General features: G+C 39.8%; 2 protein-coding genes across 4 annotated transcripts in view; one reads left to right on the top strand and one right to left on the bottom strand.

The window, feature by feature from the left end:
* Positions 1–13,291, bottom strand: part of Immp2l (inner mitochondrial membrane peptidase subunit 2) — a 910,609-nt gene that overhangs the window by 463,218 nt on the left and 434,100 nt on the right. The gene's annotated exons all lie outside the window — the stretch shown is intronic.
* Lrrn3 (leucine rich repeat neuronal 3) overlaps positions 8,622–13,291 on the top strand; it is a 33,612-nt gene continuing 28,942 nt past the window's right edge. The window contains exon 1 of one of the 2 annotated variants that reach the window (XM_085830316.1): positions 8,622–9,078. The gene's annotated coding sequence lies outside the window, so the exon portion shown is untranslated. The remainder of the gene's footprint in view (positions 9,079–13,291) is intronic. The other variant, XM_021179754.3, reaches the window with a different exon arrangement.

Below are 13,291 nucleotides of genomic sequence, written 5' to 3'. Positions count from 1 at the left end.
GCTTCCAAACACTGACACCATTGCATACACTAGCAAGATTTTGCTGAAAGGACCCAAATATAGCTGTCTCTTGTGAGACTATGCCGGGGCCTAGCAAACACAGAAGTGGATGCTCACAGTCAGCTATTGGATGTATCACAGGGCTCCCAATGGAGAAGCTAGAGAAAGTACCCAAGGAGCTAAAGGGATCTGCAACCCTATAGTTGGAACAACATGATGAACTAACCAGTACCCTGGAGCTCTTGTCTCTAGCTGCATATGTATCGAAAGATGGCCTAGTCGGCCATCACTGGAAAGAGAGGCCCATTGGACTTGCAAACTTTATATGCCCCAATATAGGGGAATGCCAGGGCCAAAAGAATGGGAATGGGTGGGTAGGGAAGTGGGGGGTTGGGTACGGGGGACTTTTGGGATAGCATTGGAAACGTAATTGAGGAAAATATGTAATAAAAATATTAAAAATTAAAAAAAATGATTGATTCCATTAAAAAACAAAAAAATAGCTGTAAAAAAAAAAAGAAGATTGGGTCTAAATGATGAACAGAAATATACCTGAAGAACTAGGCTTCCTGAATTTTCCATCAAGTAAGAAAGAGAACTGGGGGGGGGGTAGGGGATCATAATAGTCCCCTTCTGTCTCTTCTATCCGGTGGAACTCACTGGTGTAACAGTGGCATAAAAATAAAATATTAGTGGAAATTCAAACAATTGCTTAATCTCCAGATGCACTATGACTATGTGCCTAACCATCTTATGCACAAAAATGTTTGCTTGCATTTCCTGGATATCACTGCATGGAATTCTTACTTGGATGAGAATAGTTTTCATTAGTCTACCTTTCCAAAATAAATAAATAAATAACAGGGCAAAGAAAATTCCAACAAAGTTTGCATAAGAAAATCTACCTATGAGAAATGTTATTTTAGGTTACCTTGGTTCATAAGTTTTGCCTAGTATTTATATGAACTTAAGTGTCATCTTGGTTATTAGGTTTTAATTATTGTTTAAAATTACATGAATCTCCATGGAGTTAGAAGTTCTCAACTGTATTTATGAAGTTCTAACCAAAAGGATGGAAAAGAGAAAGTGGTCAGCAAGGAAGAAGGACAAGCCAAGAAAATATACACTCCTCTCTCATCCTAAGATGCTCTGTTGTGAATAATCTCATGTAGGTAAGGTCACCAAGCTGACAAAATTTGTACCAAAGGGACTCTTGATTTAGATGTTCTTTTACATAAATGGAAGAAAACGATCACACAACGGCTGCCGCAAATGACTATTGTAGTTAATAATCTTTAATATATAAGCTGTATTGTTGAACGTAAACAGCACAGGGGGTATATAGTTTGCCCTCAAGTTGCTCACTGTGTGAGAGCAGATCATACATAACCTGAAACACATGTGGAAGCAAGACAAACAGTAATAAGTTTTTGAACACAATAAACACTGCCTCCCCCACCCCCAGCCCGAGACAGGGTATCTCTGTGTAGTCCTGGCTGACCTACAGCTCTCTCTGTAGATCAGACTGGCTTTGAACTCAGAGACCCACCTGCCTCTCCTCCTGAGTGCTGGGATTAAAGGTGTGTGTCGCTACTACCTGTCTTAACTCTCAGTGAGATGATCAGGGCCTCTTAAATTAGTATGAACATTTTTAGCAGACGTTTTGTAGAACTACGGGTTTCATTACATAAATAGACTCTGAGAATGCAAAGTGTGAAGCTGGAGCCATCTCTCAGAGGTTCAAAGCACTTGTGACTCTTCCAGAGGATCTGGGTTCTACTTCCAGCATTCCTTTGATGGTTGATATCTGTCCATATGAAAGCATCCCTGTGAATAACATATATCCATGCAGGCCAAGTGATCATACACAAACTAAATTAATAATTCTAGTTAAAAAAATTAAAACCCCAAAAATGCGAACTTTAGTAAGTGATGCCGAATGAGATGGCTGCGTGCTCTGTTAGAAATAAAGACTAGGTAGCACTAAGGAGGACAACTCAGTCTAGGTGGCACGGTGGCACGGTGGCTCAGTGGCAGCCTTGGATCACACCTGCCACTGCTGGATTACGCCAGTGAGCAACTATGAGACGCTATGTATCCTCAACCAAATTTGCACTTGCTTGAAGCTAGCTATCCAGTGTTCTAACTTGTGTGTGTACAAGTACATGTATGATCATGTGTGCATATATGAGGGTGAGAGGCATGTGGTTGTGTAATGGGAGTGCATGTGGAGGTCGAAAATTCAGCCTGCAGTGTCATGTGTTAGTCGTGGGGTACTGCCTTCATATTATAGAATGTGTGGTAGTGTTGTACACTGCCTCAGAACTCAGCAAGTTAGCCAGGCTAGCTGGGCAGTGAACCCTAGAAATCTGCCTGCCTCTGCCTCCCCAGTAGTGGAATTACGAAAGCATGACTGTTCTGGTTGTTGTTGTTTTAAGGTGGACTCTGGGGATTGAACTCAGGTCTTCATTCCGATAGGTACCACAAGCACTTAATTAACCCAGCTATCCACTAACAGGGAAGAAGAGATAGCACAACTCATGAAAAACAGGTAACATTTACCAAGGTGCATGTTCAAATAGTTGTCGTTATTACTGTCTTTCTGTTAATGTGATTTAATTACATGTAGGTATAATTGAATATTGTTAAAAGGGGTAAATGTTATATGAAACAAGGCAGTTCCAGAGAAGAATTTATATATTATTTTAAAATATTAGCTATTATTTATACTTAGAAAAGTAATTGACTTTATAATCGTTTATAATAGTTGAATACATTTTTTAAAAACAAGATATAGAAAAAGAAATACCACCCATTTATTCCATTGATTCAATTTTTAGCTTTTTAGTATTATTATTTTTCAGTTATTTCTACACAACTCACATACTATGGGCCAATATTATTCACATTATCTTTTTTTTTTTTCATTTTATTTAAGTTTATTTTGAGACAAAGGTCCTAACTCCTGGGTTCCAGAAAATCTGTTTTGGTCTGTAGAGAAGCTGACATTTGAGCCATGTGACATGATGCACAACTACCTGCTGTACTTAATCATATTTTAGAACCCGGGATCATACCACATGCACAGAAGGTACATGCTTTCAGCCCTCCACATGACAGCAGCCAGGCGCCGTGTTATAATATTATTTTAAGCACACGTAGTGAAAAAGTCAGTCTTCTGTGGGGAAAAAAAACCTAAGACAGACCAATATAGAAGAAGAAAATTTTGAAACCTAACCGAAAACAAAAGCGGAAAGCTAAAGGACAGGATTGGGGAACAAAGCAAGAAGAAAGAATTTGCCTCCCTGACGTCTCAGTATTTCCCTGGTTTGGGTTGTAAACCTACCTGAGTGATAGAAATGGACTTTTTTCTTTCAAATGAAGTGAAAACGTCATTGAAAATAACAGCTAAGTGAAGACCTCATTTTTTGGTGTCCTTCCTTTCTGTCTCTGGTCTGTCTGTTGTGTGATTCTAAACCTGTGACTGCTGGATGTTTTCTTGTGTTGTCTGTCCGTGTGGTTTGTTTTTTTTTTTTTAAATAGATCAGAAATTATCACATGGGGAGTAAAAAAAAATCTCAGATTTTACCTGCGATTGATTCTACAAGTTAAATCTCCTTAGAGAAGGAAAAGAAAACGGATGCAACATGACTTAGAGCAACACTGAAACACCTCACAAATGTTCCACATTAAGCCCTGTTTCCTGAGAAGTTACCTTTCAGCATTAGTCTACAATGGACCAAATCACTGGAGACTCTCTTAAGAATGGATCAGTGCGCTATCATCAGTCACTTGTTCATGCATCTGCAGCCCTCTGGCTGTATGAGTATGTATTTCTGACTAGGAACCCGCATCTCTTTTAGCTTTGTTTCTCAAATCCCGACAGTCATAAAATTCTGTCACCAACACTGAACAACACAACAATACAAAACTATCCACTTTGTAATGTATAAAATTCATTCTTTTTTTTTTAAATAGTACTTTATCTTTCGCTTCTCCTGTTGCTGACTACATTGAATTGGTTGACAAAGCTATCAATTAAGCATTCATTCATTTTACAAGTGAATATTGAGTGCCCTCACTGGAAAGAACACTGGTTGTATAAACAGACAGAACTTAGTTTAAATTTTGGCTCCTTCATTTAATAGTTTGGAGACAATGGACAAATGAAGACCTTTTGCCCATGTTTTTGTATTGTCTAATGGGGATAAAAATATCTGTTCTGCAGATGTAAGATTTAAACTTGTAAAACAAACCCAGACTACACTAGCATTCAACAACTGTTTTCTTGATTTTACTACCTTATGGAGGGAGCTTAAAGACATAATAAGGCATATACCCACCTTTCTGAGAATATTAAAAACTACAATGGAAAAAGGCAAATTTATAGAAATAATTGAGGAGAGAAGTGCTAAGTTGTTTAAGAAATAAAGGATGTCTGTGCATCAAGAAGAGGTCTTAGCCACTAGTGAGTCACAGCTGAAGTAACCTGCTCAGGAATCGACAGACAAAAAAAGTCAGGGAATGGATTACAGAGAGGAGAGGGCATTCCAAGCCAGGGAGAATCTGCAGCAGAATAATGATGGTGCTGATGGAAAATGAGGAGGAGAGCACTAATGAGAGCAGCAGCACGCATAGCATCACTCATGCCTGGCTAGGGCACAATGCTAAGAATGACAAAAACCAAGTCCAGACCTCAGTCTTAACTACATTTTATGGAACTGCTGAGGCCCCTTGTAGGTATCAGCTTTTTTAATCCTCAGATGAATCCTAGGAGGAAAATGATATGCCAAGATGCTACTTAAGCTTCACTTCATGGATGAGACTTCAGAGACGATACTTCACACAATGCCCAGGTCACAGATGAGTGAGCAGGTAAAGACTCATAGCCAACCACTTGGCCCTGACCCCACACGTTGCTCGCTGTCCTGACTACTTCTCTCAAAGGAAAACACACAAGCAGATAAATAAATCCTAGGATGGAACGACTGCAAAGATGTCTCCAATTAATATCTCCAGCTACTAAACCCACCAAATGTACATCCTAAGCTATTCTAACACAGTGACGATGGCAGGTCTCTTCAAGCACAATTGAAGGATTAATTGTTCATTCACGCATTCAACTTTCCTGGAGGTCATTTTAATTAAATGAAATCCTCATGTGATGACTGCTACAATAGAGGTACCCAATATAGATAAAATGTACACTCATTATGTAGTGAGTCTGAGATGTACAATCCCTATCACTATGAACATACTGTAAGGGAAATACAGAAAGAAAGAAAGAAAGAAAGAAAGAGAGAGAGAGAGAGAGAGAGAGAGAGAGAGAGAGAGAGAGAGAGAGAGAGAGAAAGAAAGAAAGAAAGAAAGAAAGAAAGAAAGAAAGAAAGAAAGAAAGAAAAAAGAAAGAAAGAGAGGGAGAAAAAGAAGAGAGCAGGGGGGAGCATGGAAGAAGGAGCAAAGAGAAGAAGCACCCTTGTCAATCATCCACTAGATCACAGGGTGATGGAGCTGAGACCTGCTCAGGACTTGCACTCTGCCTCTGGCTCTCTTCCAGCATCTGTGTGTCAGAGTTAAACACGTCTCGTGATTTTCAACAATAATGGTTCTCAACCTTCCCAATGCTGGGGGCCTTGAAGTGCCTCCTTTTTGTTGCTACGTCATAAATGTAACTTTGCTACTGTTATGAATTATAATGTAAATATCTAATATGCAGGATACTGAACACAGGACCCCTATGAAAGGGTCATTTAACTCCCAAAGGAGTCATAATCTACAAGTTGAGATCAATTTTTAATAGACCATTCCAATTCCATACTGTGGCTGTTTTCTGATGACCACAAGCAATTTTAGGACATCGAATGCTCTTAAATCTTTGCATACCTCACCGGGATATCCTCATATGGTGCTTCACCATAGAGGGGACACCTAATAATATTGCATTGAATGACTGTCTTCCCTGGTAAGTTAAGGAATCCCCAAATATACTTCGATTCCAGCTGCTGGTAATTTTAGCAGGAGGAAACCTACTGCCAAAGAGAGTTCTCATCTTCTTCATTCATAGCCAGAGTAATTCTCTCCCTTCTAATAAAAACTCATTTCTAATACCCCATGATATTACACTTAAACACAAGTACAATATACTTTTGATCTATCATGTACTATCTATCTATTTGATCTATTTGATCTATCATATTCAAAGGGCACTCACATTTTTTGCATTTGAAAATACAGCAAACATTCATTTGGTAAAAACATTTTTCTAGAAATTATTATTATATAAGGCAGTTTTTGAAATAGTATTCAATCCTAATTAATTATAAAAACATTTTCATGAACTTATAAATATGTTTGGATTTAAGTACTACATGTGATTATTAATTTTATTTTTTTAATGTTTATTTTTTATTTTTTATTTTCTGTCATTACAGATAGTTGTGAACTGCCAGGAATTGAACCCAGGTCCTCTGGAAGAGCAGTCAGTGCTCTTAACCAGTTGAGCCATCTCTCTAGCCCCCTACTAGTTTTATTTTTAAAAGTTATTTTTAACATGTTCAAGCCTCACAACTTATCTTCATTATGAGAGCACACTGTAATCAATACATTATAATAATAAACAGATTACTAGATTTGTTGATTATATAATTAATAACAATCAAAATAAAGTGCTTAAGGAGTTGGTACAATATAAAAGGAATTTTTTCAAATAGTTGTTACACTTATAGCACAATTCTCCATGTATATACTCTAAAAATATTCAAAACGAGTGGAAAAATTCAGTATGTTTCAAGTGAAGAAAATAACATTAGGCTATTAAGTTATATGAGATGCACTCCAATGTAACAGCCCAACATTCATCCTCCTCCCATACCTCTGAGTGGACACTCAAGTACCTGTAAGAGTCTGGAGAGAGGATAACACTCAGAATCGGGTGTCATTTGGCCAACGAAGAAGCCACTTTGGTTTAGCATTCATGCTTATCAAAAAGATTAGAGTTTATCAATTATATATTAAAATAAAAATATTCTGAGGAACACCTACCCTACCAGCATTCAAATTGCCTAGGCAGAAGATAAAGGCCCTGACTCCATCAACAAATTGATCAATACAACAAATAACTAAAGCATTGGTAGATTTTGTTTGTTTGCTTTTGTAAAGAAAACTGCAACATGAAAGCATTTGGTGGTCAAAAGACAATGTTAGTTAGGCTAAGCTTGCAGGCATACGGACATGGCGTAGAACACTGGTTAAAGTCACTTCAACGACACCCTCAGAAGCAATTAGTGCTAAAGCTTTTACTTTTTGTTGATATTCCCCCCTCCCCCAGTAAATCTAATAAATGCCATTTCTTTTTACTCCACTAGAGGGCAGTCTATCAAAGCAAGGGGAGACTCAGATAAGGCAGCTTTGGACCTGTTGAAAATTGTTCCCATGTTCCACTCCTCTCAGGAGGTCTCTCTAGTATACTGTTTGGAAACCATGCCCTTATATTCTTCTATTTGTCATGGTTGTTCTGGAGTTGAACACATGACCATGCTGGCATGGTTTCTAGTCTAAATATTCCAAATGTTTTACATATAATTCCTATTGAAAACATTTTCCTAGTTAAGTAGCCATTCAGAGTTGATAGCCTTAAGTGCAAAAAGAGATAATTTAACTGTTCAGTCTATTGTAGAGGAAAGCATCCCTGAGTTATTACTAATAAATCATACATCTAAAACACATACACAGGCGCACACACACACATACATGTACATATGGATACAGGCACAAGCAATGCCACATACAACACATGTCCAATGTGTGGTATCAGATTTGTTATACCATGTATAGAGAAGTAGTTATAATTGGAAAAGTTTATTTTGTAAATGCTTCTCCTTACATACCATTGTTGTGAGTATTGGAGAAGCAAATATTTGTTGTAATTTTAAGAAATATCATTGTAAATCCTAAACAAATAATCAAACAAACAAACAAAAAAAACCCCCCACACAAAGTACCAACAAGAAAAAAGGAAGGAAGGAATGGAGGGAGGGAGGGAGGGAGGAAGGGAGGGAGGGAGGGAGGGAGGGAGGGAGGGAGGGAGGGAGGGAAAGAAAGAGAGAGAGAGAGAGAGAGAGAGAGAGAGAGAGAGAGAGAGAGAGAGAGAGGCTATTAGCTGCATGCACATAGGCTGATTTAAGTAGGATCTGTAGGGAATCAAACAAGGGGCAGGAGAGCTGCAGGCTGCTTTCGTGAAACGTAAAGCCACTGCTGAACTTCACAGACAAGGAGGCAGAGTCACTATCAGGTATTTTTAATATTCAGGAAATCCTTGTTCATAAGTGTTTCCTGTCTGATCTCAGAGGACAAGAAAAACAGAAAAAGAAAACAAACAAACAAACAAAAACGCCACCGTTTCTCCAAATGACTGATCACATCCCAAATGGGAAAACTTGTTGAAAAGCGCTGTACATTGCTCCAAAAGGAAAAGAAAAAACAGAAAAGAAAATGATTCCAAGGAAAAATATGCAAGCCTGTTTCATTTATTTGTACCCTAAGCAGCGCTGTCATAGGACAGACAGGCTGCTTCAGCCAACCAGGCTGGAGCAGCTGCGAGTGCTACATCTTGGCAGTCTGAAGCGATTGGCTCCTCTCTGGGGAGTGGAGGGTGTTCAGTTATTAATGACCGCTGAGCAGGCAGCACCGTGTCAGTGTGACAACTGATCTGGTGAACGATGCACCACTAACCACCATGGAAACGAGGAGAAATAAAGCCAGCTAGCAGCATCTCTCTTCACGGGATTGGGAGGCTCAGCCTGCTGCTGCCGGAGAGAGTTCCAGTCAAAAGAAGGAATCCTAGCTGCAGGCTCCTGCCTTCCTTTATATTTTAGAAAGAGAGAGAGAGAGAGAAAGAAAGAGAGACACCATTGCTTGCATGTGTGCATATCTATAGTATGTAATTGTGTGTACTTTATTACACATACATATGCACCTATTTATACTGGGGCAAGGAGACAGCCATGTGATTATTTCAGCCAAGGAACAGAGCAAGCAGGGGCACCGGAGGAGGGCTATCCCTGCATCTGCTAAGGCAAGGTAAGTTTAAAATATACCTATCTGTTTAAATGTTCCCTATTTCGTGTTTTTGTTGATGCCGGAGTTGTTACACATCAGCTCTCCTTTGATGTTTTCCCCTTGTCTGAATTCTAAGGGCATTTTTTTTTGCATTTCACTTTTGAGTGAACATGCAAACCCCGCCGTCTCTGTGTGTGCCTAGCTGCGTTCGTGGGATTCTCAAGCAGGCATTTTACTAGCTTGAATGCCCATCAGAGGATGTGAGTGGGAGAGAAAAAGCAGTGCCGGGGGAGGAGAGAGAGAGGAGGGAGAGAGAAGAGACGGGGACTGAGGGAGAGAAAAGAGAACAGAAGGACCAAGAGAGAAGCAGGAAGAGAGAGGAAGGAGACGGAGAGGCTGGTAGAGAAGGCAGCAGGAGAGAGGGGAGAAGGAGAGAGAAACAGAGGGAGATGGAAAAATCAGGGTCCTTTGCCCCCACAGCTCTTGTAATGAAAAGCAGATCACTCATGTTTCTCTGTTCTGAAGCCAATGAGGCGTTGTCCCCCCCACCCCCCGAGCCCGCCCCAAGGGATGAAGATTTAAGGTGAATGCTGTTGTGTGTCAGGAGTGAAGGGCACCAGGCAGAGTAGCAGAATGAGCATATCACAAACTGTTATTGAATTTCTGCCAGGCTACATCTTCCCGATTGTGGTAAATGACTTCCCTTTAATAACATCCCATCCCCTCGCTGCTCTGAGGGGACAGTGCAAGCGTCTGATTGCTAATGCAGCCCAGGAAGCTACCAAGCTAGGGAAAAGGATCCGGTGAACCAGGAGAGTTCTAGTCATATTTGGTAATTTAACAGCATCGCGGTAGTATAGCTTCAAAGTACATTTCCTATTTATGAAGACTGCTCTCACTGAGCCGGGTGGCTTAACTCGGCTCTAATTTATTCATTTTTAACAATATGTCCTTGTTTCTGTCCCTCTAATCTTAGTGAAAGCAGGCTATGATCACGAGTGAGAATCTTCCTAGTTTAGCGAAAAGGAGACCAGTGTGATGGATAGAAAAATAAGTACAAATTTAAAAATACTTATCAGGAAAACAGTGTGCCCTGGTACGACAAATATTACTTGTGCACTGAGTTCCTCATCCTTGGTTCCAAAAGCAACGCTTTGAGACAGAATTACTGTCAGTCAACTCAGAGCGTACATGGAGTGATGATTCATGGAGTACTCTGTGGACCGATTTTTACTTCCAATCTTGTAAGAGGAAGCCAGCTACTTAGAATATGCTCTCAAAGCGACACCACCAATTGAGGGTGGCTGTGGAAATCTTCACTGCCCCTGCTAATGGGTCCTGTGGAGACATTAAAACAAACCCAGCGTTCATATTTCATCTGCTGGAGCTTTCTCCTCTCTTCTCTTAGTTCAACTCACAGTTATCGGAGTCTGCTTTGAAAGTGGGTGCTATTCTTTTCCCAAACTGTGATTTCAGACTTACTAGGTTCCTAGCCTATAACAGATGGCAGAACAGAGAGACAATAAGCAGCCACTTAGATCCTGCCACCTTCCCATCAATGTGTCAAAAAAAAAATGAGTCGGTTTACAATATGTAACATAAAGAGTCAATTAATTCCAGCGACCTCTGTAAACGACGACAATAAAGCAGTCTGACACTCTGCCGCTGCCTTCGATTTTCCCTCTGTGAAATGAACAAGTTTCAGGAAAGGGTTCCTGCTCGGAGTGAAAAATGAAAGGAGCTGAAGCATTAGCTAGCAATATTGGCAGGCTGGCTCGCGCTGCCTCCAACGCCACATGCAATCTATACAAAAAACACAATGATTTATTACTGGGAGGAAAGCTGTTGCATTTGCTTTTCTCCTATTCATTAGAAGTGCTGCTGTTGAAACAGATTGGATCCGTTATTTTGAGGTAGCACCTAACTTCCTGAGCGAGTGAGAGGGAGGGCGGGCAGTAGAAGCTCGGCTCCTCGGCTCCAACGCCTGTAATGTAGCACTGCAGTGTGCATGTCAGCTTTTGCCCAGACCCTTTTCCTGGGAAAGTTTTCATACCAAAGACAAGCACATATATCCTTAAATCTTACCCAGTCTAAGTTTTAAATTACAACAAATAACAGCTAAGAACAGCGGACTCCCTCTTCAATCTTAGAGATGTCCTTAAACATATTCTGTGTATCAGCGGTACCCATTTGGATCTGAAAATTACTGGCACTCCAGGCCCTGGGTGGTGTCCGGATGTATCAGTGAGTTTGGTGATATGGTAACTCACCTGTGCTGGTGATGGGCACACAGGCATGTCCAGGAGATATGACCACCCATGCTCTCAGCAGTTATGAAACAGAATTGGAAATGATAGCTTTGTAGCAAGCCGCAAAGGGCCATCTTTCCAGGATGCTGCTTGTCACAGGCAGAGTGCTAAGTTAGAATGCTGGTGAGTAGGTGGACTTTTTCTTTGATGGCTGCAGTTGTTGCTGCTGTTAATGGTTTAATAAAGTGTATCACCTGCTTTCTAGGGCAGCAGTTTAGGGATGATGAAAAGGTAATCAATTTACAAAACACTAATGTACTTACTGATGTTTTGTTCCTATTTTTACACTTCCTGCTTCTGCCCCAAATCGGATTGAAGTTGCAATTTTCCCTTACTCTTATGTTTCCCTCTCTCTGGTGTAAAATTACTGTTGAACATAACACTGGTGCTCACTGCAAGCTAAGGCAGTGGATCAGAAAGGGTTGTAACCAAAGGCATGTTTTAAGAGAAATGTTAGTGCTAAGCTGGTGCTAAGCTTTTAATGAATCTGAAATTCATTAAAAGGAAGGTATAAGCATTGTCAAAAGTGTGCCCCCCACTTCAAACCTAAGCAACTGTACCCCCCAAAATAACTGAATGAAAAATATATGGTTCCAACCTATCTTGAGAAACAATGTCTGTGGACCATGGAATATAGTCTATATGGCTTTAGTTTTGAGTGCTGAGCTATTTATGAATTGCTTCTTTGTTATCTGAAAACAAACAGCAATAAATACTATAAAACTTATCTACATTGTCAATACAGAGCTTTCATACTGCCTATACAAGGAACACGTAGGAAGCTGCTCTGGGTACTATCAGTACACAGGACAGCACCGCATCCCATGCCTCATGTAACGTTGTGTCTAGGATGAAGAACATGATGACATCTAATCCCCTGGTAACGATGTAAAAAGGAAATAAAATTCCAGTATGAAAAAGTAGATGTGACCAGTGGATGAGAAAAATAACATGGAGAAAAAAAAGTTTCCTTTCAGCTGACAGAAGGAATACAGAATCTCCAAAGATACTGTTTGGAAATCAATCAGTACAAGATTAGTGAGGAAAACTTAACAGTTATCTCAAAGCTTAGTGAAGTACAGTATCTATCTACTGGCCACTTACTATATTTGAATAAATGTGTAGTTTGTACACACCGGTTTGCTATCATATTCATTCATCTTTAGACCATAAAGAAGGCCTATTGCTTCTAAAGAGACCATTAAATATTTCACACAATTATACAGTCTCAGCACGGGAGAATAAAACATGGTATCTTCATAGACTAACTGCATATTAGAATAAAAAGCAATGCCTCCAATATGTTCATTTGATATGTGAAGAGGCCCAGAGAGTTTAACATTTTTATTAGTATAGTGAAATAAAATGTCATTAGATCTTAAATTTGCTCAGCTACTTACTAGAGAGTTCTAGAGAAGAAACCCTTTGTATGTTCATTCCATTATTCAAAGTTGGCTTCCCCTGACTCATAGAAAAATGCACACTATACACCATTTAAAAGGTGTTTATCAAGATAATAAAGTATTATAGAAACAGAAGTCACCATCTGATAACAGTGATTATTTCAAGTGCACAACGCAGAGACATTTCAAACCCCCAGTTCCCATTTATCTACAGTCCATTACACTCCAAGGTGAGTCATACAGTTTAGAGTGTTGCCCAGCTGTTCAAAATCTTAGGAAGAACACGGCTGCCCTTGGTCTAGAGATACAGTTGTTAATTGGAAGCCGTACATTTCCCTAAGTATCCACATTATTTTTGTCTCAAATATCTCAAGACACATAACACTGCCCTCTCCCCATTCACTGCCTGTTCTCACACCCCATGCCTCACCTGTAGATGCCAGTCAAAAACAATCGACCTCCTCTTCCCAATTCTCAACTACTGTTTTTATTTTAGGAGTGAAGGCCCTTATAAGCAATGCC

Source organism: Mus caroli, unplaced genomic scaffold (assembly GCF_978045245.1).
Source record: "Mus caroli unplaced genomic scaffold, Mus_caroli_1 scaffold_14, whole genome shotgun sequence".
In the NCBI taxonomy this organism is placed as follows: Eukaryota; Metazoa; Chordata; class Mammalia; order Rodentia; family Muridae; genus Mus; species Mus caroli.
Note: the sequence above shows the minus strand (reverse complement) of the source record. Positions and strands in the feature narration are given on the sequence as shown.